The sequence below is a fragment of the Dendrobates tinctorius genome, unplaced genomic scaffold (genome assembly GCF_039654945.1).
Source record: "Dendrobates tinctorius isolate UK_male_01 unplaced genomic scaffold, ASM3965494v1 ptg000497l, whole genome shotgun sequence".
Taxonomy (NCBI): Eukaryota; Metazoa; Chordata; class Amphibia; order Anura; family Dendrobatidae; genus Dendrobates; species Dendrobates tinctorius.
The window spans coordinates 424791-447153 of NW_027362157.1; the positions used below are offsets into that span (position 1 = coordinate 424791).

At 48.8% G+C, this 22363-nt stretch overlaps 1 protein-coding gene across 5 annotated transcripts in view; it reads left to right on the forward strand.

The window, feature by feature from the left end:
* The first annotated feature begins 13313 nt into the window (after positions 1–13313).
* The window catches only part of SLC6A9 (solute carrier family 6 member 9), a 280632-nt gene continuing 271582 nt past the window's right edge, over positions 13314–22363 (forward strand). For 3 of the 5 annotated variants that reach the window (XM_073564874.1, XM_073564871.1, XM_073564875.1), the window contains exon 1: positions 13314–13944. The gene's annotated coding sequence lies outside the window, so the exon portion shown is untranslated. Of the gene's footprint in view, positions 13945–15904; positions 15923–22363 lie in introns of those variants that run through there. The other 2 variants (XM_073564873.1, XM_073564877.1) reach the window with 1 other exon arrangement.

Here is a 22363-nt window from a genome sequence, read left to right on the forward strand (position 1 = left end):
GAAGACTGAGAGGAGACTTAATAGCTGTCTACAAATATCTCAAGGGCTGTCACATTGTAGAAGGATCATCTTTATTCTCATTTGCACAAGGAAAGACTAGAAGCAATGGGATGAAACCAAGAGAGAAGATACAGATTAGAAATTAGAAAAAACTTTTTGACAGAGTGATCAAGGAGTGGAACAGACTGCCACGGGAGGTGGTGAGTTCTCTTTCAACAGAAGTCTTCAAACAGAGGCTGGACAGACATCTGTCTGGGATGATTTAGCGAATCCTGCTTTGAGCAGGGGGTTGGACCAGATGGCCCAGGAGGTCTCTTCCAACTCTACGATTCTATGACTCTCTGACACCTGCAGGCAGAGTACCCAGAAAGCAGGTAATGCCCTGCCTTCTGGACCCTCCTCAATCAGAGGGATGACTGAACCAGAGATGGACCCAGATCAGGTCCCAGAGGGTCCCCGCGAGGAAGGGATCTTGATGTCACTTCTGGCTGCCTCCAGCCAGGAGTTCCAGGCTGCTCTGCACTCAGATGCTAGCCTGGAGACTTTGAGACACCTCGCCGAGAAGCCCACCTCTGAGACTGATAAGGAGAGGGTGTTCTGGGAACAAGGGAGCTTGTACCGGGAGACAGTTCCCGGTAAATCCCAAAAGGAGTGGTTGAGGGTAAGACAGCTGATCGTCCCCTACTAATTTAGCCCCACTTCCACATCTGCATGCCAGCTTATAGCAGTAACCACTTCTCTCAGCCTCTCACAGCTCTCAACCTCTGAAAGACACAAAGACAGTAACACCCTTGACCTGCTCTTTGTCCAGCTCTGTTCAATCTCCTACCTAGATAACGCACGGCTTCACCTCTTACCACATTCTCTCCTTCACGCTCACAAATCTTCGCCCACCCCAACACACTCCTACCTACCCCTCATTCAGAAATCTACATGCCATTAACCCTCATACACTTTCAGACTCCCTGCATTCATCACTGTCCCCAATCTCCTCTTTTTCCTGTCGTGATATGGCTGTACACCACTACAACACTCTAAGGCCCCTTTCACATATCAGTCGCTATCCGTCATTTTTAGAAAAAAACGGATCCAACATCTGATGCCGCTGGATCTGATTTTTTTCTCAAAACCTTGTATTAGCGACGGATGGCCTCATGTTTCGTCCGTCGTTCGCTGGATCGGCCAGAAATTTTGTCTCCGTTGGCTGGAGACGACAGACACAGACAAAGTAACTTTTTTTGTCTACATCGAAAAGTCGTACAGCGACTGATCCAGCGCCATCTGTCGTTGGCTATAATAGAAGCCTATGGGCGCAGAATCCGTCGCTGTCCGTCAAATGATGGAATCTGGTGACGGATTCCGTTTTTTATAACTGAGCATCCTAGAAATTCTTATTTTGTAACCAATTGGCCAGACAGCCCCAAATCTATATAAACCTGCCAGGTAGGACTCCACTCCTCAATGTGCCAGCAAGCATCCAGCCAGCGTGCAGCCACACAGAGGCCAGCGTGAGTCCGGCCAGTGTGAGTGCGGCGAGTGTGTGAGTCCATCCAAGCTTTTTTTTTATTTTTCATTTACTGTCCTTGTATTACAAATAAATAGCTGTCTAGCTCCTACTTGCTTTGACAAAAATTAGAAAAAGGAAAAAAATATATGTATATTAAAAATGTGTCCAAAAACTGTAATCCGCAGTATCATTTCACCAATTTAACTTTAACATTTTGGGTTATGTCACACAGGAAAGCACGTGTGTTGGTTTACATGCAATGCAGAGGTGTTTGAGGTTCTATTTACCAAAAAAATGGTGTATACGAATGGGGAATTTAGAAATTGGGTATTTAAAATTTTATCAGGGTTTTTAAAACATTACATTTGTGGTCAATAGATATTCATGTGGGGGTTTAGGGATTTAAAGTTGGAAGGAGGGTATTTACTATACAATGTAGTTTGCAACGTACTACTTGGGTAGCGGTGTTAGGTTTGGTTTTTTTTGGGAAATACAGGAGATGGATGGAGGGTTATGTTGGGGGGTGGTTTAGAAACCTACTAAAGTACTTAGCATTTTTTGTTTGGGGGGGCATAGGGGGATTTTTTGGGGGGAGTGGAGGGGTTGAAATCCTAATAGCTCTGGAGCTACCTTTTATTTTTTCTAATTCTGCGAACAACACAGAAATAATCAGTATAATAGCTAACAAGTGTCTTTATACTTGCAGATACTTCAAGAAAGCAGTCTGGTTGACCAAGCCAGGCCAGCAGTACCCAAACCAGGAAACCATTGACAAAGCCAGGCCACCAGTGCAAGTCGTGATGTAAGTATTAAAGGCCAGAAAGCTTAATATATAATTTGTATAGTAGCTAACAATTGTCTTTATACTTGCAGATACTTCGAGAACCAAGGCCATTTTGTCATCTGTCATCTTCTGGGAGCCCTCCCTCACAGCATCAGTGAAATGAGGTACCGTATATGCTCGTGTATAAGCCGAGATTTTCAGCCCATTTTTTTGGGCTGGAAGTCTCCCTCTCGGCTTACACACGAGTCATATACCGGGAGTCGGCAGGCAAGGGGGAGCGGGGGTGTCAGAGATCATACTAACCCCCCGGCACATCTCTGCAACCCCCTCACTTCTCCCACGGTCTTCCTTCCTTCAACGGCCACGTGGTAACGCTCATTAAACTCATGAATATGCGCATATTCATGAGTTTAATGAGCGGTACCACGTGACCGCTGAAGGAAGGGAGACCATGAGCGAAGCCAGGCTGCAAAGACCGCGCCAGGACGGGGGTAAGTAAATCCAATATTCACCTGTTCCCTGTCCATCGCTGTTTGCTGTGTCCTGTGTCAGAGACGTTTATGCAGCAGAGGGCGCGGTGACGTGGTTAGTGCACGCTGCGCCCTCTGCTGTCTGAACATCACTGACACAGGATGCGGCAGACAGCAGCAATGGACCGGGGACAGGTGAATATCTCAGGTGCCAAGTCCTGAGCCAGCGGCAACACCAGCACCTGTCCCCCATAGCGCGCCGGTGTCTCCGCCTGCTCAGGACCCGGCACCTGCCCCCAGCAACAAGAGGTGAGTATGTCTTTTTTTTGCAGTGGCAGCATATGGGGCGTAATCTATTGAGCATCTTATGGGGGCATAGTCTATGGAGCATCTTATGGGGGCATATTCTATGAAGCATCTTCTGGGGGCATAATCTATGGAGCATCTGATGGGGCTGCATATGGGGGCATACTTGATGGAGCATCTTATGGGGGCAGCATATGGGGCATAATCTATGGAATATCTTATGGGGCCATAACCTTTATGGAGCAGCATATGGGGCATATTATTCTATGGAGCATCTTATGGGGCCATTATTAACCTTTGTGCAGCATTATATGGGGTGTAATTTGTATGGAGCATCTTATGGGGACCATCATGAACTGTATGGAGCATTATATGGGGCTCCTGATTCAATATGGATATTCAAAAACATTTAACCTACTGATGTCTCAATTTATTTTACTTTTATTGGTATCTATTTATATTTTTGAAATTTACCAGTAGCTGCTGCATTTTCCACCCTAGGCTTATACTCGAGTCAATAAGTTTTCCCAGTTTTTTGTGGCAAAATTAGGGGGGGGTCGGCTTATACACGGGTCGGCTTATACACAAGTATATACGGTAATTAAAATTTGTATTTTTGGTGACGTTAACATTTTTGGTACACATAACCCTATATGCATTAATTCTGGTTTCACAGGAAACTGCAACATCAGAGGTGTTTCCAGAAGGAGACGGATGTGGTGGAGAAATACCAGAAGCGGGCGCGCAGAGTGTAAGTTTCTTACATGCATCGCAGAAACAGATCATCACAGACATCACAGTAGACCCAACACATAAAAAAACAGATAATCACAGACATCACAGTACACACAATACATATGCCTACATCCCAGCACATAATTTTTTTTTTGTAGTCTTTACATTCTGGGGCTCGGAGTGAGCATCGCAGCGGCCAACAGAGAGTAAGTAGCCTTTTTTTTTTTTTAGTGTTTTTATACTTCATGTGGATGATTTGATTTTAATGTTTTTGTTTTTTGTCTTTTTTAACAGGCTTCACAGCGTGCTCCTGACTCGGATGGTGAAGAGGCAGGTATGGATATTGACCTCCTCATCAATGTGGTACGAGAGCCGCTGTGGAACATGGGGGACCGCCGCCATGCTGACCTTGTCGTGACCCGTCGGCTCTGGGAGGAAGTATGTCTTCAAATTGTGGAAGACTGGGAGGACCTCGAAGCTACGGCCCAGAATCAAGCGCGTAAGGGTGTGTGCAGACGCTGCGGAATCCGCTGCGGATTAATCCGCTCGGATTTTGCAAAAACCGCAGATAAACTGCAGGTCAAAAGACCTGCGGATTATCTGCGGTTTTGCCTGCGGTTTGGTCCTGCGGATTCACCATCTCCACAATGGTGGAGATAGGAACCCGCAGCGGTTTCTGCAGAAAGAATTGACATGTCAATTCTTTCTGCGGATTCAAAACCGCAGCAAATCCGCGCGGATTTTTCTGCAACGTCTACACAGCGTTTTTTTTTTATACCATTCATTTGAATGGTACTGTACACCGCAGCTAAAACTGCTGCGGGTCCGCAGCGGCCAAAACCGCTGCGGAAACGCAGCGGAATCCGCAGCGTGTGCACATACCCTAAGTATTCACAGTTCAGAAAGTTATTTCGCAGGATGTAATGTGTTGTATACTAACCAATTTGGGCTTTCTCTTTACAGGAGACAGGGTTATCAAGCGGTGGCAGTCACTCAGGGATCGCTTCAAGAGTGAGTTCAACAAGGAGATGCAGGCCCCGAGTGGATCGGGAGGATGCAGCAGCAAGTATAAGTATGCTAGAGCCCTTTTGTTCCTCCGGTCGACCATGGTGAGCAGAAGGTAAATATTTCCCACCCCATTTATTAAGTCAAAATGTTTACATGTCTAACATTTTTTGGTTTCAGCCAGGGCAAAGCAATATCACTATGTTAATTTTTTTTTTCTTTGTACCACAGCACCATCTGCAGCACTTGGGAGCCTGCTGCTGAGCTGGACCCTTCTGGAGCGATCCCACACGAGTCCGCCACCGGGATTTTACACCCAGTGAGAGCCATTCGGGGATTTTAGTGGCTCTCACTGGGGTGCCGGCTCCCATCGTTCACAGCAGGGAGCCGGCTCTTTGTGTCAGATCGTTCGCGAATGACACATATCTCTAATCACAACTGTGGGCCATCTAATGCTGGTATAACCCTTCATTCATGATGGGCGTCAATGTTTTTTGTATCTGTTTTTTGCATCTATTCTCATAAGACACTGGGTGTGGCGAGATCGACAAATATATAATAGACTATTTTCAATTATAGATTGTCTTTTTGTCATCTCTACTAATATTTGGCCAAACTTTATGCCCTGCAATAGGTGGGGATTTAAGTTTTCCCTATGTGGGACGCCTGTGTATTTTCATTTTGATATGTGCTGTGTTCCCGTAATATTTTGTCAGTGCGTGCAGATGCTATGTATGGGGTAGGATTGTCCTTGGATATCTGTATACATCTGCGCGCTTTATACTTGACATGTGTTGGGCTTCTATGCCCCCGGACCTCCTTGGCACCTCCATATACTCCTTGGTATCTCCTTTGGTCATGCTCAATAGATGTCACTGCATCTTTCCCCACTTGGAACATCTTTTTAGTGTGGTAGGTATTTTGCTCTGCAGCTTAACCCTTTGCTTTGTCTTATAGCTCCTAAATCTTGTCCGTGGGGCAGTATTTGCTACTCTGTTGCACATTACTGTATGGCTAATTCTCAGCCTTTTCTGTAAATGGGCATATATTATTTCTTTACCCCATTGGTGATACTAGAATTTTTGCATCGGTCTTACCATTATTACACTGCCTTTTCATATGGTGTATAGGTTTTTGTAGGTGCTTTCAACATACTGTCTTAACACATGGAGCTTAGTTTTTGCAGGTGCCAAAAAATTGACGATAGTATATACACATTGTAAATTGCATTTATTGTAACACTTGAATTTAGGTCTGTGGGGTAAAAACCCATGTTTTCTTTTGGGCATTGGTTTTAAATGATTTTAATGTGTTTTTTCTGCATATGTTGCTAATGAATATTTATACCTTTTTTGAAATATATATCTGATCTTTTTTTGGGTGATCGCCGGCTTAGCGTGCCCTTTTTTTTTTTCTTTTGTTTTCTCTGGATGAGGTCTCCAACCCGTTCAACCAAGATGTCAAAGTTTTCAATTTTCATCCGAAGATAATCAAAAAACTTTGAGGTTTTGTCTCAGCTCCATTTATAATGTTGAATACACCCCACGCGTAATTCTCTGTGCAGTAATTGGGTGGACCCAAAAACTACGTAGACGCAAGATTCGCTGTCTTTCACGCTCCTTTTCACAAACGATCACTGCCAAACGATTTGCCTCAAAAGTAAAATCCACATAGATCTTCACAATGTTTGCAGTAACTCCTTCCATTTTTGCCACTTGTTCTACAACCTGTCAAAGATGGGGTGTAGAAACACTGTATATATAGGTTTTCAGTAGTCAATAACGTTTGGGAGCCTCCCATTTGGCGTTTTTAAAAAAGTATCCATCGAAAAACGGATGCGACGGATCCGCTAGTCGGATCCGTCACATCAGTTTTTCACAATCTGGGACGGATCCGTTGCGCCGACAGATTGTGACTGATGCCAAAAAACTGATATGTGAAACCAGCCTTAGATGTAGCCATGAGCAAGTAGCTCCCCTGACCCTCAGAACCTCCAAGCACAGAGTAAAACAGCCCTGGCTCACATCGCAAACTTGATTTCTCCAGCGATGATCTAGGAGTGCTGAACGCCTATGGAGAAAAATTCGCACAACAGAAGACTTCAATCACTTCAAATTTATGTTAAGAACCTATAACCTGCCCTTCACCTCGCCAAACAGACCTACTTCACCACCCTGATCTCCTCACTACCCAACAACCCCAAGAAACTATTTTACACCTTTCAGTCTCTCCTCAGACAGAAAGCACATGCCCCTATCACAGACATTTGTGCTGATGACCTGGCCTCCCACTTTACAGAGAAAATGGATAGTGTCCATCAAGAAATCCGGTCCCAACCACCAGGGGCAGTGACTCCCATCCCTCCCTGCATTTCCCCTGGCTCACTCTCCACATTTGATCCCATCACAGAAGAAGTCCCCAGGCTCCTCTCTTCTTATAGTCCGACTACATGCACTACTGACCCCATTCCCTCACATCTCCTCCAGTCTCTCTCTCCAGTTATCACAACTCACCTAACTACAATCTTTAATCTCTCCCTCTCCTTGGACATTTTCCCATCTTCCTTCAAACACTCTATTGTTACTCCATTACTAAAGAAATCCGCCCTCGACCCATCCTGCACAAACAACTACAGACCAGTCTCCAATCTCCCCTTCATCTCTAAACTCTTGGAGCGCCTAGTTTACTCCCGCCTTACCCGTTACCTCTCCACTCACTCCCTCCTAGACCCTTCACAGTCCGGCTTCCGCCACCTACATTCAACAAACTGCACTCATCAAAGTGACCAATGACCTTCTGACAGTAAAATGTAACGGTGACCACTCTCTGCTCATTCTTCTCTACCTTTCTGCAGCTTTCAACACTGTTGACCACCATCTCCTACTCTCCAGTCACTAGGCATTAAGGACACTGCTCTCTCCTGGTTCTCTTCCTATCTATCTGACCGCTCCTTCAGTGTTTTGTTCGCCGGCTCCACGTCATCTCCACTTCCTCTCGCTGTCAGGGTACCTCAGGGCTCAGTCCTTGGCCCCCTTTTCTCTCTATATGGCCCGAATGGGACAGACCATCAGCAGATTTGGCTTTCAGTACCATCTTTATGCTGATGATATATACCTATACGTCATTCCCTGACCTTACAACCGCTGTACTACAGAACGCCAGTGACTGTCCGCAGTCTCCAACATTATTATTATAATTTATATAGCGCCATTAACTCCATGGTGCTGCACATGAGAAGGGGTTACATACAAATTACAAATATCACTTACAGTAAACTAACAATGATAGACTGGTACGGAGGGAAGAGGACCCTGCCCCGGGGGGGCTTACATTCTACATAAGATGTGTAAGTTCTTATTTTAATCCTTTTTATTTCTAACTGCCTGTATATACTGTATTTTGTCTCTTTTACAACATCTGTTGTATTCTTATAAACACTGCCGATATTTTCTGGAGTAAATCTATCAAAATTACTAGTTTCGTTTTTCTTGCTCTAAGAACAAACAGCCATGCCCTCCACAATAAATTACGCTACCTTGTGGGTGGGCTCCTGACCCGATATTGGTTTTTCATGTCAAACGAGGAGCTGGTGGCAGCAAAGTGTTCTGGGGAGACCCTGGCAGTGATGGATCAGAGGTTTATGTGTGTATTGTCAGCCTGAGACTGGGGATATACATACCGACCTCACTGCAGAGTGCCCAATAGCCAGTACACGACAAGGAAGTCTTTCTGGCGACTACTTATCCTAGGTGTAGTTCCCGGACTGACCTGAGGGTAAGGGGGGGCGCTAGAGAGCTGCAAGTTCCTAACCAAAACTGGAAAGTGGGATTGCAAAATAGAATTCCTGATAATCTTGTCCTCATTGCTGCCTCTATCCTGTGCTCAGCACCGCGCTCTACCTCTATCCTGTGCTCAGCACCGCACTTTACCTCTATCCTGTGCTAAGCACTGAGCTGCTTCTATCCTGTGCTCAGCACTTCACTCTCTCTATCCTGTGCTCAGCACCACACTGCCTTTATCCTATACTCAGCACTGCGCTGCTTCTATCCTATACTCAGCATTGTGCTGCTATCCTGTGCTCAGCATTGTGCTCCCTCTATGCTGTGCTCAGCACCACGCTCCCTGTCCTGTGCTCAGCACTGCGCTGCCTCTGTCCTGTGCTCAGCACTGCGCTGCCTCTGTCCTGTGCTCAGCACTGCGCTGCCTCTGTCCTGTGCTCAGCAGTGCATTTATCCTGTGCTCAGCACTGCGCTCCCTCTATCCTGTGCTCAGCACTGCGCTGCCTGTGCTCAGCACTGCGCTGCCTGTCCTGTACTCAGCACTGCACTGCCTCTATCCTGTGCTCATCACTGCGCTGCCACTGTCCTGTGCTCAGTACTGCACTGCCACTGTTCTGTGCTCAGCAGTGCATTTATCCTGTGCTCAGCACTGCACTGCCTCTATCTTGTACTCAGCACCATGCTCCCTCTGTCCAGTGCTCAGCACTGCACTCCCTCTATCCTGTGCTCAGCACTTCGCTCCCTCTATCCTGTGCTCAGCACCACACTGCCTTTATCCTGTGCTCAGCACCGCGCTGCTTCTATCCTATACTCAGCATTGTGCTGCTATCCTGTGCTCAGCACTGTGCTCCCTCTATGCTGTGCTCAGCACCACGCTCCCTCTGTCCTGTGCTCAGCACTATGTTTCTATCCTGTGCTCAGCACTGCGCTGCCTCTGTCCTGTGCTCAGCACTGCGCTGCCTCTGTCCTGTGCTCAGCCCTGTGCTGCCTCTGTCCTGTGCTCAGCACTGTGCTGCCTCTGTCCTGTGCTCAGCAGTGCATTTATCCTGTACTCAGCACTGCACTGCCTCTATCCTGTGCTCATCGCTGCGCTGCCTCTGTCCTGTGCTCAGCACTGCGCTGCCTCTGTTCTGTGCTCAGCAGTGCATTTATCCTGTGATCAGCACTGCACTGACTCTATCCTGTACTCAGCACCATGCTCCCTCTGTCCAGTGCTCAGCACTTCGCTCCCTCTATCCTGTGCTCAGCACTGCCTCTGTCCTGTGCTCAGCACTGCGCTGCCTCTGTCCTGTGCTCAGCACTGCGCTGCCTCTGTCCTGTGCTCAGCAGTACTTTTATCCTGTACTCAGCACTGCACTGCCTCTATCCTGTGCTCATCACTGCGCTCCCTTTATCCTGTGCTCAGCACTGCGCTGCCTCTATCCTGTGCTCAGCACTGCGCTGCCTCTGTTCTGTGCTCAGCAGTGCATCTATCCTGTGCTCAGCACTGCACTGCCTCTATCCTGTGCTCAGCACTGCCTCTGTCCTGTGCTCAGCACTGCCTCTGTCCTGTGCTCAGCAGTGCATTTATCCTGTGCTCAGCACTGCACTGCCTCTACCCTGTGCTCATCACTGCACTCCATCTATCCTGTGCTTAGCACCGCGCTGCCTCTGTCCTGTGCTCAGCAGTGCATTTATCCTGTACTCAGCACTGCCTCTATCCTGTGCTCATCTCTGCGCTCCCTCTATCCTGTACTCAGCACTGCACTCCCTTTATCCTGTGCTCAGCACTGCACTCCCTTTATCCTGTGCTCAGCACTGCGCTGCCTCTGTCCTGTGCTCAGCACTGCGATCCCTCTATCCTGTGCTCAGTACTGCGATGCCTCTTTGGCAGTCTTCTTTAGTCTATTATGTATGGGGTGATATAATCATCTCTACACGATAACACCGAAAGAATCATCGCTACACGATAACACCGACAGAATCATCTCTACACGATAACACCGACAGAATCATCGCTACACGATAACACCGACAGAATCATCGCTACACGATAACACCGACAGAATCATCGCTACACGATAACACCGACAGAATCATCGCTACACGATAACACCGACAAAATCATCTCTACACGATAACACCGACAGAATCATCTCTACACGATAACACCGACAGAATCATCTCTACACAATAACACCGACAGAATCATCTCTACACGATAACACCGACAGAATCATCTCTACACGATAACACCGACAGAATCATCGCTACACGATAACACCGACAGAATCATCTGTACACGATAACACCGACAGAATCATCGCTGCACGATAACACCGACAGAATCATCTCTACACGATAACACCGACAGAATCATCTCTACACGATAACACCGACAGAATCATCGCTACACGATAACACCGACAGAATCATCGCTACACGATAACACCGACAGAATCATCTCTACACGATAATACCGACAGAATCATCTCTACACGATAACAACAGAATCATCTCTACACGATAATACCGACAGAATCATCGCTACACAATAACAACAGAATCATCTCTACATGATAACACAGACAGAATCATCGCTACACGATAACACCGACAGAATCATCGCTATACGATAAAACCGACAGAATCATCGCTACACGATAACACCGACAGAATCATCTCTACACGATAACACCGACAGAATCATCGCTACACGATAACACCGACAGAATCATCGCTACACGATAACACCGACAGAACAGAATCATCTCTACACGATAACATCGATATAATCATCGCTACACGATATCACCGACAGAATCATCGCTACACGATAACACCGACAGAATCATCTGTACACGATAACACCGACAGAATCATCTGTACACGATAACACCGACAGAATCATCTCTACACGATAACACCGACAGAATCATCGCTACACGATAACACCGACAGAATCATCGCTACACGATAACACCGACAGAATCATCGCTACACGATAACACCGACAGAATCATCGCTACACGATAACACCGGCAGAATCATCGCTACACGATAACACCGACAGAATCATCGCTACACGATAACACCGACAGAATCATCGCTACACGATAACACCGACAGAATCATCGCTACACGATAACACCGACAGAATCATCTCTACACGATAACACCGACAGAATCATCGCTACACGATAACACCGGTAGAATCATCTCTACACGATAACACCGACAGAATCATCGCTACACGATAACACCGACAGAATCATCGCTACACGATAACACCGGTAGAATCATCTCTACACGATAACACCGACAGAATCATCTCTACACGATAACACCGACAGAATCATCTCTACACGATAACACCGACAGAATCATCGCTACACGATAACACCGACAGAATCATCGCTACACGATAACACCGGTAGAATCATCTCTACACGATAACACCGACAGAATCATCGCTACACGATAACACCGGTAGAATCATCTCTACACGATAACACCGACAGAATCATCGCTACACGATAACACCGACAGAATCATCGCTACACGATAACACCGGTAGAATCATCTCTACACGATAACACCGGTAGAATCATCTCTACACGATAACACCGACAGAATCATCTCTACACGATAACACCGACAGAATCATCGCTACACGATAACACCGACAGAATCATCGCTACACGATAACACCGACAGAATCATCGCTACACGATAACACCGACAGAATCATCGCTACACGATAACACCGACAGAATCATCGCTACACGATAACACCGACAGAATCATCGCTACACGATAACACCGACAGAATCATCGCTACACGATAACACCGACAGAATCATCTCTACACGATAACATCGACAGAATCATCGCTACACGATAACACCGACAGAATCATCTCTACACGATAACATCGACAGAATCATCGCTACACGATAACACCGACAGAATCATCTCTACACGATAACACCGACAGAATCATCGCTACACGATAACACCGACAGAATCATCGCTACACGATAACACCGACAGAATCATCTCTACACGATAACATCGACAGAATCATCGCTACACGATAACACCGACAGAATCATCTCTACACGATAACACCGACAGAATCATCGCTACACGAGAACACCGGCAGAATCATCTCTACACGATAACACCGACAGAATCATCGCTACACGATAACACCGACAGAATCATCTCTACACGATAACATCGATATAATCATCGCTACACGATATCACCGACAGAATCATCTCTACACGATAACACCGACAGAATCATCGCTACACGATAACACCGACAGAACAGAATCATCTCTACACGATAACACCGGTAGAATCATCTCTACACGATAACATCGATATAATCATCGCTACACGATATCACTGATAATATATGATGATGGTGCTGATGCCTCCTCTCCCCCAGTATAACTTGTCCTAGTCTCAGTACAGTTCTCGGCTTTTCCTCGCCAGGAACGAAGAAATGAATGAATGAATGAATCCTAGTAACAAGTGTCCGGAGCGCTCCACTGTGTGTGACTGGAGAGCCAGCGTCACGTGACTGCCCCCCAAGAGCTCGCACTCCACAGAGGCTGCCGGTGCCACAACCGCCTGTCACGTCTAAGGGGAGGGAGTCTTCTCGGTCCCAGCCGCTTCTCAGTAGTAACAGGAGGAGCTGGGGTTGGGGGCCGGGGCGATCAGGGCCCTCCTCCTCCACAGCCCGAAGATGATGCAACTGCGCCTTTAAGAAAAGCCGTCTGACAGTGACAGTTGGTCGCTAGAGAGAGCAGCGTCTCCCCGGAGCCAGGGGCCACTGCAGAAGAGACAGTGCGGGAGCCAGGGGCCACTGCAGAAGAGACAGTGCGGGAGCCAGGGGCCACTGCAGAAGAGACAGTGCGGGAGCCAGGGGCCACTGCACAAGAGACAGTGCGGGAGCCAGGGGCCACTGCACAAGAGACAGTGCGGGAGCCAGGGGCCACTGCACAAGAGACAGTGCGGGAGCCAGGGGCCACTGCACAAGAGACAGTCCGGGAGCCAGGGGCCACTGCAGAAGAGACAGTGCGGGAGCCAGGGGCCACTGCAGAAGAGACAGTGCGGGAGCCAGGGGCCACTGCACAAGAGACAGTGCGGGAGCCAGGGGCCACTGCACAAGAGACAGTGCGGGAGCCAGGGGCCACTGCAGAAGAGACAGTGCGGGAGCCAGGGGCCACTGCAGAAGAGACAGTGCGGGAGCCAGGGGCCACTGCAGAAGAGACAGTGCGGGAGCCAGGGGCCACTGCACAAGAGACAGTCCGGGAGCCAGGGGCCACTCAGCCCACGGACACTTCCAGGGGCCACTCGCAGCATGGTAAGAGCCTCCACTGTCGGACCCCGGTTCGGTGCACACGTGCGATCATGTAGCCTACACACAAGTCACAGCCTGTAGATGTGCGCTCCGCATATAGCGCCGTCAGTGAGGTCTCTATATAGCGCTGTAAAGCTGTTTTAGTACGCTGCAGTCTGGGGGGTCCTCTGGGGTCTGGTGCTCTGCTGTCTGGGGGGGTCCTCTGGGGTCTGGTGCTCTGCTGTCTGGGGGGGTCCTCTGGGGTCTGGTGCTCTGCTGTCTGGGGGGGTCCTCTGGGGTCTGGTGCTCTGCAGTCTGGGGGGTCCTCTGGGGTCTGGTGCTCTGCAGTCTGGGGGGGTCCTCTGGGGTCTGGTGCTCTGCAGTCTGGGGGGGTCCTCTGGGGTCTGGTGCTCTGCAGTCTGGGGGGTCCTCTGGGGTCTGGTGCTCTGCTGTTTGGGGGGTCCTCTGGGGTCTGGTGCTCTGCTGTCTGGGGGGGTCCTCTGGGGTCTGGTGCTCTGCTGTCTGGGGGGGTCCTCTGGGGTCTGGTGCTCTGCTGTCTGGGGGGGTCCTCTGGGGTCTGGTGCTCTGCAGTCTGGGGGGTCCTCTGGGGTCTGGTGCTCTGCAGTCTGGGGGGGTCCTCTGGGGTCTGGTGCTCTGCAGTCTGGGGGGGTCCTCTGGGGTCTGGTGCTCTGCAGTCTGGGGGGTCCTCTGGGGTCTGGTGCTCTGCAGTCTGGGGGTGGTCCTCTGGGATCTGGTGCTCTGCAGTCTGGGGGGGTCCTCTGGGGTCTGGTGCTCTGCTGTCTGGGGGGAGGTCCTCTTCTGTCTGGGGGGGTCCTCTGGGGTCTGGTGCTCTTCTGCAGTCTGGGTGGGTCCTCTGGAGTCTGGTGCTCTGCTGTCTGGGGGGGTCCTCTTCTGTCTGGGGGGGTCCTCTGGGGTCTGGTGCTCTGCTGTCTGGGGGGGGTCCTCTTCTGTCTGGGTGGGTCCTCTGGGGTCTGGTGCTCTGCTGTCTGGGGGGGTCCTCTGGGGTCTGGTGCTTGCAGTCTGGGGTAATGAGGGATTAGGGGGCGCAATCCCCCCATCTCCCAGGATCTTTGGGCTTCAGTGCTCTTCATGGGGCGGGGCTGTTCCCAACTTTGCACACCACGTGCGGGGGCGGAGCCTGACAGACAACACTGCAACACGTGGCAGCTGATGTAAGTCACAACACAGAGACACATGGAGTGCGCTGACACCCCCCCAGCTACACAGTGCACCCAGCTACATTGCAGGCATTGCACCCCCCCATGCTACACAGTGCACCAGCTACACTGCAGGCACTGCACACCCCCCCCCCCCCCCTACACAGTGCATGCACCCAGCTACATTGCAGGCACTGCACCCCCCCTACTCTGCACCCAGCTATGCCCCAGGCACTGCACCCCCGCCCTACACAGTGCATGCACCTACACTGTAACCAGCTACATTGCACCCCCCCCCCGACTACACAGCACGCAGCTACACTGCAGGCACTGCACATACAACCCACCCACGTCCCCGGTCGGTACACAGTGCATGCACCTACACTGCACCCAGTTACACCGCAGGCACTGCACCCCCAGCTGCACTGCACCCAGCTACACTGCAGGCACTGCACATACAACCCCTCCCCCCCGCTACACAGTGCATGCACCTACACTGCACCCAGCTACACTGCAGGCACTGAACCCCCCGGCTACACAGTACATGCACCTACACTGCACTCCCTCGGCTACACAGTGCACCCACCTACACTGCAGGCACTGCACCCCCCCGGCTACAAAGTAAAAGCACCTAGACTGCACCCCAGGCTACACTGCACCCAGCTACACTGCAGGCACTGCACCTCCCAACTACACAGTGTACCCCCTCTTTTGGCTGCAGACCCCTTTAGCAGCCGCTTATCTCTGTCAGTACAGAAGATGTTGATGATAGATTCCAAAGCCTCGGATCCTTTTCTTCACATTTGTTTTGAATAATGGGGACGGTAAGGAACGTCTGAATATTTTATCCACGTCTGGTGACATTACCGATTCGGGGTTGGTGTGCAGTGGATGACTTGGTGGTGGGTGCAGGACCCAGCTGATGGAGAAATGGTGCCCATGGCATACCATCATGTCTGTGAGCATTGCCCATCATATAGTGGTGGACGTCACTAGAAACGACTGATGTGCATGACTCCCAGTCCAGTGAATGTTGTGCCCTACTCTACGGATCGGTCTTATAGCACCATCTGAACTCTATTGCTTCTGAGGGTTTCCTTCCTGATGGGAGTTATTGTACTGGGCAATAGCCTTTCCTCAGTGGGGCTGCGCTGATCTTTGGCAATCCATCAAGTTCAGGCATGGTTTTTGCCCATTTCTTAGTGTCTCCATCTCCCCTGTCTACAACTTAGGTTCGCAGACTTGGGCCAGTTTCACACATCCGTTTTGTTTTTCCGGTACTGGAAAAAAAAATGGTACCACAGAGGACAAGGTCCGTGTGTAATACTTGCGGCACACGCGCCGGCGATCAGCGCGAACTGGGGAGAATGATGAACGTTATATTCATGGGATAACAATGACAGCAGGTGGTGGCTGATTGGACTATTACTCCCATGAGCCTGCAAATGCTGCCACAGCACAGTAACAGCAGGAGTGGCTGATCGGAGTATTCATCAGCCAGATCCTGCACTGTAAATAAATTATTTAAAAAAATTCACAGCTGGGGGCTGCAACCCTGAGCTGTCATCTTATAGACGCCTATCCATTACTAAGCCATGGACTTGATGTCACCCGACAATACAAAGGTGACATGAACCCCACAAATATGAACCCCACTTGCCACCGCTACAGTGCTAGTGAGAAGAGTCAGGCAAAGCGCCTTTTCTGGGCAGCTGCGGGCTGCTATTTTTAGACTGGGGAGGTCTATATCAATGGCTCCTGAGAATACCAGCCCCAGCTGTCTGCTTTAGTAAGGCTGGTTGTCAAAAATGGGGGTGCCCCCCCGCGCCGTTTAAAAAAAAAAAAAAAAAAAAATTTAATTAAAAAATACAGTGTGGGGACCCCGCTACTCTTGATAACCAGCCTTGCCGAAGCTCACAGTTGAGGGTTGCAACCCCCAGCTGTGAGTTTTGCCTGGCTGGTTATACAAAACACAGGGAACCCCACTCCACGTTTTTCATTTATTTACTAGAAGTACAGGCACAATATATGACTGACATGCCTTTTCTATTGTCCTTTTCTGAAATTTCGGTCTTTTTCATACTATACTAGCTGAAGAGCCCGGCGCTGCCCGGGCATAGTAACTAACTACGGTTAGTTATAACAAATTATAATGATTATATATATATATATATATATATATATCTGAGTGTAGAGCCCCACCCACTCCACATAGCCACATTCACTATAATATCCCACATCATCCCGTCTACCCCTAATATCCCACATCATCCCGTCAGCCAGAGCCACCGGACTACTACCCCTAATATACCACATCGTCCCGTGAGCCAGGGCCACCGGACTACTACCACTAATATCCCACATCATCCCGTCAGCCAGAGCTACCGGACTACTCCCCCTAATATCCCACATCATCCCGTCACAGACGCCGGACTACTACCACTAATATCCCACATCATCCCGTCAGCCAGAGCCACCAGACTACTACCCCTAATATCCCACATCATCCCGTCAGCCAGAGCCACCGGACTACTACCCCTAATATCCCACATCATCCCGTCACAGACGCCGGACAACTACCCCTAATATCCCACATCATCCCGTCAGCCAGAGCCACCGGACTACTACCACTAATATCCCACATCATCCCGTCAGCCAGAGCTACCGGACTACTCCCCCTAATATCCCACATCATCCCGTCACAGACGCCGGACTACTACCACTAATATCCCACATCATCCCGTCAGCCAGAGCCACCAGACTACTCCCCCTAATATCCCACATCATCCTATCAGCCAGAGCCACCGGACTACTACCACTAATATCCCACATCATCCCGTCAGCCAGAGCCACCGGACTACTACCCCTAATATCCCACATCATCCCGTCAGCCAAAGCTACCGGACTACTACCACTAATATCCAACATCATTCTGTCAGACAAAGCTGCCGGACTACTACTACTAACATCCCATCAGCCAGAGCCACTAGACTACTACCCCTAATATCCCGCATCAGCCAGAGCCACCAGACTACTACCCCTAATATCCCGCATCATCCCGTCAGCCAGAGCCACCAGACTACTACCCCTAATATCCCGCATCATCCCGTCCGCCAGAGCCACTGGACTACTACCCCTAATATCCCACATCATCCCATGAGCCAGAGCGACCAGACTACTACCCCTAATATCCCACATCATCCCGTCAGCCTGGGGTCAGAACCGGGGATCCCTTTAAGAGAGGCCTGGGGTCAGAACTAGAGCGCTGAGTGGATTTGTCCTGACTTCCATACCAATGATCCCTTTAAGAGAAGCCTGGGGTGAGAATCAGAGTGCTGAGGGATTTACCCTAACTTTCATACCGGAGATCCCTTAAAGGGAGGCCTGGGGTCAGTACCAAAGCGCAAAGTGGATTTGCCCTCACTTCCATACCGGGAATCCCTTTAATGCTGCGTGCACACGCTGCGGATGCACCTGCGGATTTTTCCGTGCGGATCCGCAAGTAAAACCACAGGTAAAGTGACCTGCGGTTTTCCTGCGGATTGGCCAGCGGTTTTCCCCTGCGGTTTGACACCTGGACAATGGAATAGGTGTCAAACCACAGCGGAATCCGCAGAAAGATTTCAAACCGCAGCTTTTCCGCACAGAAAATAACGCAGCATGTGCACTGCGGATTTGAAAACCCATAGGATAACATTATACTGTACACTGTCTGCGGAACTGCTGCGGATTCGCAGCAGAATCCGCAGCGTGTGCACATACCCTAAGAGAGACTGGGATCAGAACCAGAGCGCTGAGTGGATTTGCCGTGACTTGCATACCAATGATCCCTTTAATAGAACCCTGGGGTCAGAATTAGAGCGCTGAGGGATTTGCCCTAACTTCCGTACAGGAGATCCCTTTAAGAGAGCCTGGGGTGAGAACCAAAGTGCTGGATGGATTTGCCCTGACTTCCATACCGGAGATCCCTTTAAGAAAGGCCTGGGGTCAGCACCAAAGCGCAGAGTGCATTTGCCCTAACTTCCAGACCAATGATTCCTTTAATAGAACCCTGGGGTCAGAATCAGAGCGCTGAGGGATTTGCCCTGACTTCCATACCGGAGATCCCTTTAAGAGAGCCTGGTGTGAGAACCAAAGTGCTGGATGGATTTGCCCTGACTTCCATACCGGAGATCCCTTTAAGAAAAGCCTGGGGTCAGTACCAAAGCGCAGAGTGGATTTGCCCTAACTTCCAGACCAATGATCCCTTTAAGAGACCCTGGGGTCAGAACCACACAGCTGAGTGGAAAGGTCCTAACTTCCATACCAGGGATCCTTTTAAGAGAGGCCTGGGGTCAAAACCAAAGCCCTGGATGGATTTGCTCTGACTTCCATACCAATGATCCCTTTAAGAGGGAAGATGTGCCTATAGGATGGAGGATGTGTGATGGGGATATGGGCGGGGAGGGGGGGATTCATTTCTGTCATGTGCTCTCTGCTCCTTTCAGGGGGGCAGACAGTGGCTGGAGCTTATGTTCCCGGGGATGCTACATTTCTCCCACCATGTCAGTGTCTGTGAGGTGTTGTCAAGTGGAAAAACTTGCTCATAGCAACCAACCACAGCTCAGCTACTTTTGAACAGCTCTGGTAAAATGAAAGATGTTTGGTGATACACACATACATACATTCAATTTTATATATATATATATATATATATATATATATATATATAGAGCAGGCGGAGGGTGAGGAATACTCTGATCAGCTGCTCCTGCTGTCGCTGTTATTAGCGACAGCAGGCGTAAGCTGATGGGATTAATAGTCCCATCAGCTGCCGCCTGCCATCATTGCTATCTCTTGAATACAACTCTCATCATTCTCCCCTGCGTGCGCTGATCGCTGACAGAGCAGGGGAGAATGATGAGAGCTGCCTTCAGCACCCGGCATTGGGAAACTTACTGTAATGCTTCTTCCCTGGCGCCGGTGTGTGTCACACGGATGACATCCATGTGTGTTATGGGTATGCACGTGTGTGGGACGTTCTGCGGCCCCTGCTGAAGGTAAGAAACGGACATGGGTACGGAAAGTATTCAGACCCCTTTACATTTTTCACTCTTTGTTTCATTACAGCATTTAGTAAATGCAAAAAAGTTCATTTTTTCTCATTAATGTACACTCTTCTGCACCCCATCTTGACTGAAAAAAAACAAAACTTAGACATTTTTGCAAATTTATTAAAAAAGAAAAACTGAAATATCCCATGGTCATAAGTATTCAGCCCCTTTGCTCAGTATTGAGTATAAGCACCTTTTGAGCTAGTACAGCCATGAGTATTCTTGGGAATGATGCCACAAATTTTTCACCCCTGGAATTGGGGATCCTCCGCCATTCTTCCTTGCAGATCCTCTCCAGTTCCGTCAGGTTGGATGGTGAACGTTGGTGGACAGCCATTTTCAGGTCCCTCCAGAGATGCTCAATTGGGTTTAGGTCAGGGCTCTGGCTGGGCCAGTCAGGAATGGTCACAGAGTTATTCTGATGCCACTCCTTTGTTATTTTAGCTGTGTTCTTAGTGTCATGGTCTTGTTGGAAGGTGAACCTTCGGCCAAGTCTGAGATCCAGAGCACTCTGGAAGAGGTTTTTATCCAGGATATCTCTGTACTTGGCCGCATTTATGTTTCCTTCAATTGCAACCAGTCGTCCTGTCCCTGCAGCTGAAAAACACCCCCATAGCATGATGTTGCCACCACCATGTTTCACTGTTGGGACCGTATTGGGCAGATGATGAGCAGTGCCTGTTTTTCTCCACACATACCGCTTAGAATTACAGTGGGGAAAAAAAGTGTTTAGTCAGCCACCAACTGTGCAAGTTCTCCCACTTATAAAGATGAGAGAGACCTGTAATTGACATCATAGGTAGACCACAACTATGAGTCAAAAAGAGAAAACAAATCCAGAAAATTACCTTGTCTGATTTGGGAAGATTTATTTTTTAAATTATGGTGGAAAATAAGTATTTGGTCATTAACAAAAGTTTATCTCAATATTTTGTTATACTGTATATCCTTTGTTGGCAATGACAGGTCAAACGATCCTGTAAGTCTTCACATAGTTGGCACACACTGTTGGTGGTATGTTGGCGCATTCCTCCATGCAGATCTCCTCTAGAGTAGTGATGTTTTGGACCTGTCGCTGGTCAACACGAACATTCAGATCCCTCCAAAGGTTTTCTATGGGGTTGAGATTTGGAGACTGGCTACGCCACTCCAAGACCTTCATATGCTTCTTATGAAGCCACTACTTCATTGCCCTGGCGGTGTACTTGGGATCATTATCATGCTGAAAGACCCATCCATGTTTCATCTTTAATGCCCTTGCTGATAGAAGGAGGTTTGCACTCAAAATCTCACTATACATGTCCCCATTCATTCTTTCATGTACACGGATCAGTTGTCCTGGTCTATTTGCAGAGAAACAGCCCCAAAGTATGATGTAGCCACCCCCAAGCTTCACAGTAGGTATGGTGTTCTTTGGATGTAACTCAGCATTCTGTCTCCTCCAAACACGACAAGTTTTTTTTCTACCAAACAGTTCTACTTTGGATTCAGCAGACCATATGACATTGTCCCAATTCTCTTCTGGATAATCTAAATGCTCTCTAGCAAACTTCAGACGGGCCCGCACATATACTGGCTTAAACAGGGGGACACGTCTGGCACTGCAGGATCTGAGTCCCTGGTGGCGTAGTGTGTTCCTCCTGGTAGCCTTTGTTATGGTGGTCCTAGCTCTGTGCAGATCATTCACTAGGTCCCCCCGTGTGGTTCTGTGATTTTTCCTCACCTTTCTTGTGATCCTTTTGACCCCACGGGGTAAGATCTTGCGTGGAGCCCCAGATCGATGAAGATTATCAGTGGTCTGTCTTCCATTTTCTTATTGCTCCCACAGTTAATTTCATCACACCAAGCTGCTTGCCTATTGCAGATTCAGTCTTGCCAGCCTGGTGCAGGGCTACAATTTTGTTTCTGGTGTCCTCCGACAGCTCTTTGGTCTTCACCATAGTGGAGTTTGGAGTCAGACTGTTTGAGGTTGTGAACAGGTGTCTTTTATACTGATAACAAGTTCAAACAGGTGCCATTACTACAGGTAATGAGTGGAGGAAAGAGGAGACTCTTACAGAAGAAGTTACAGGTCTGTGAGAGCCAGAAATCTTGCATGTTTTTAGGTGATATAAACACCAAATCTATCTAAGTATAATTAAAGCAAGATCGGAATAGAGTATATTACACCAT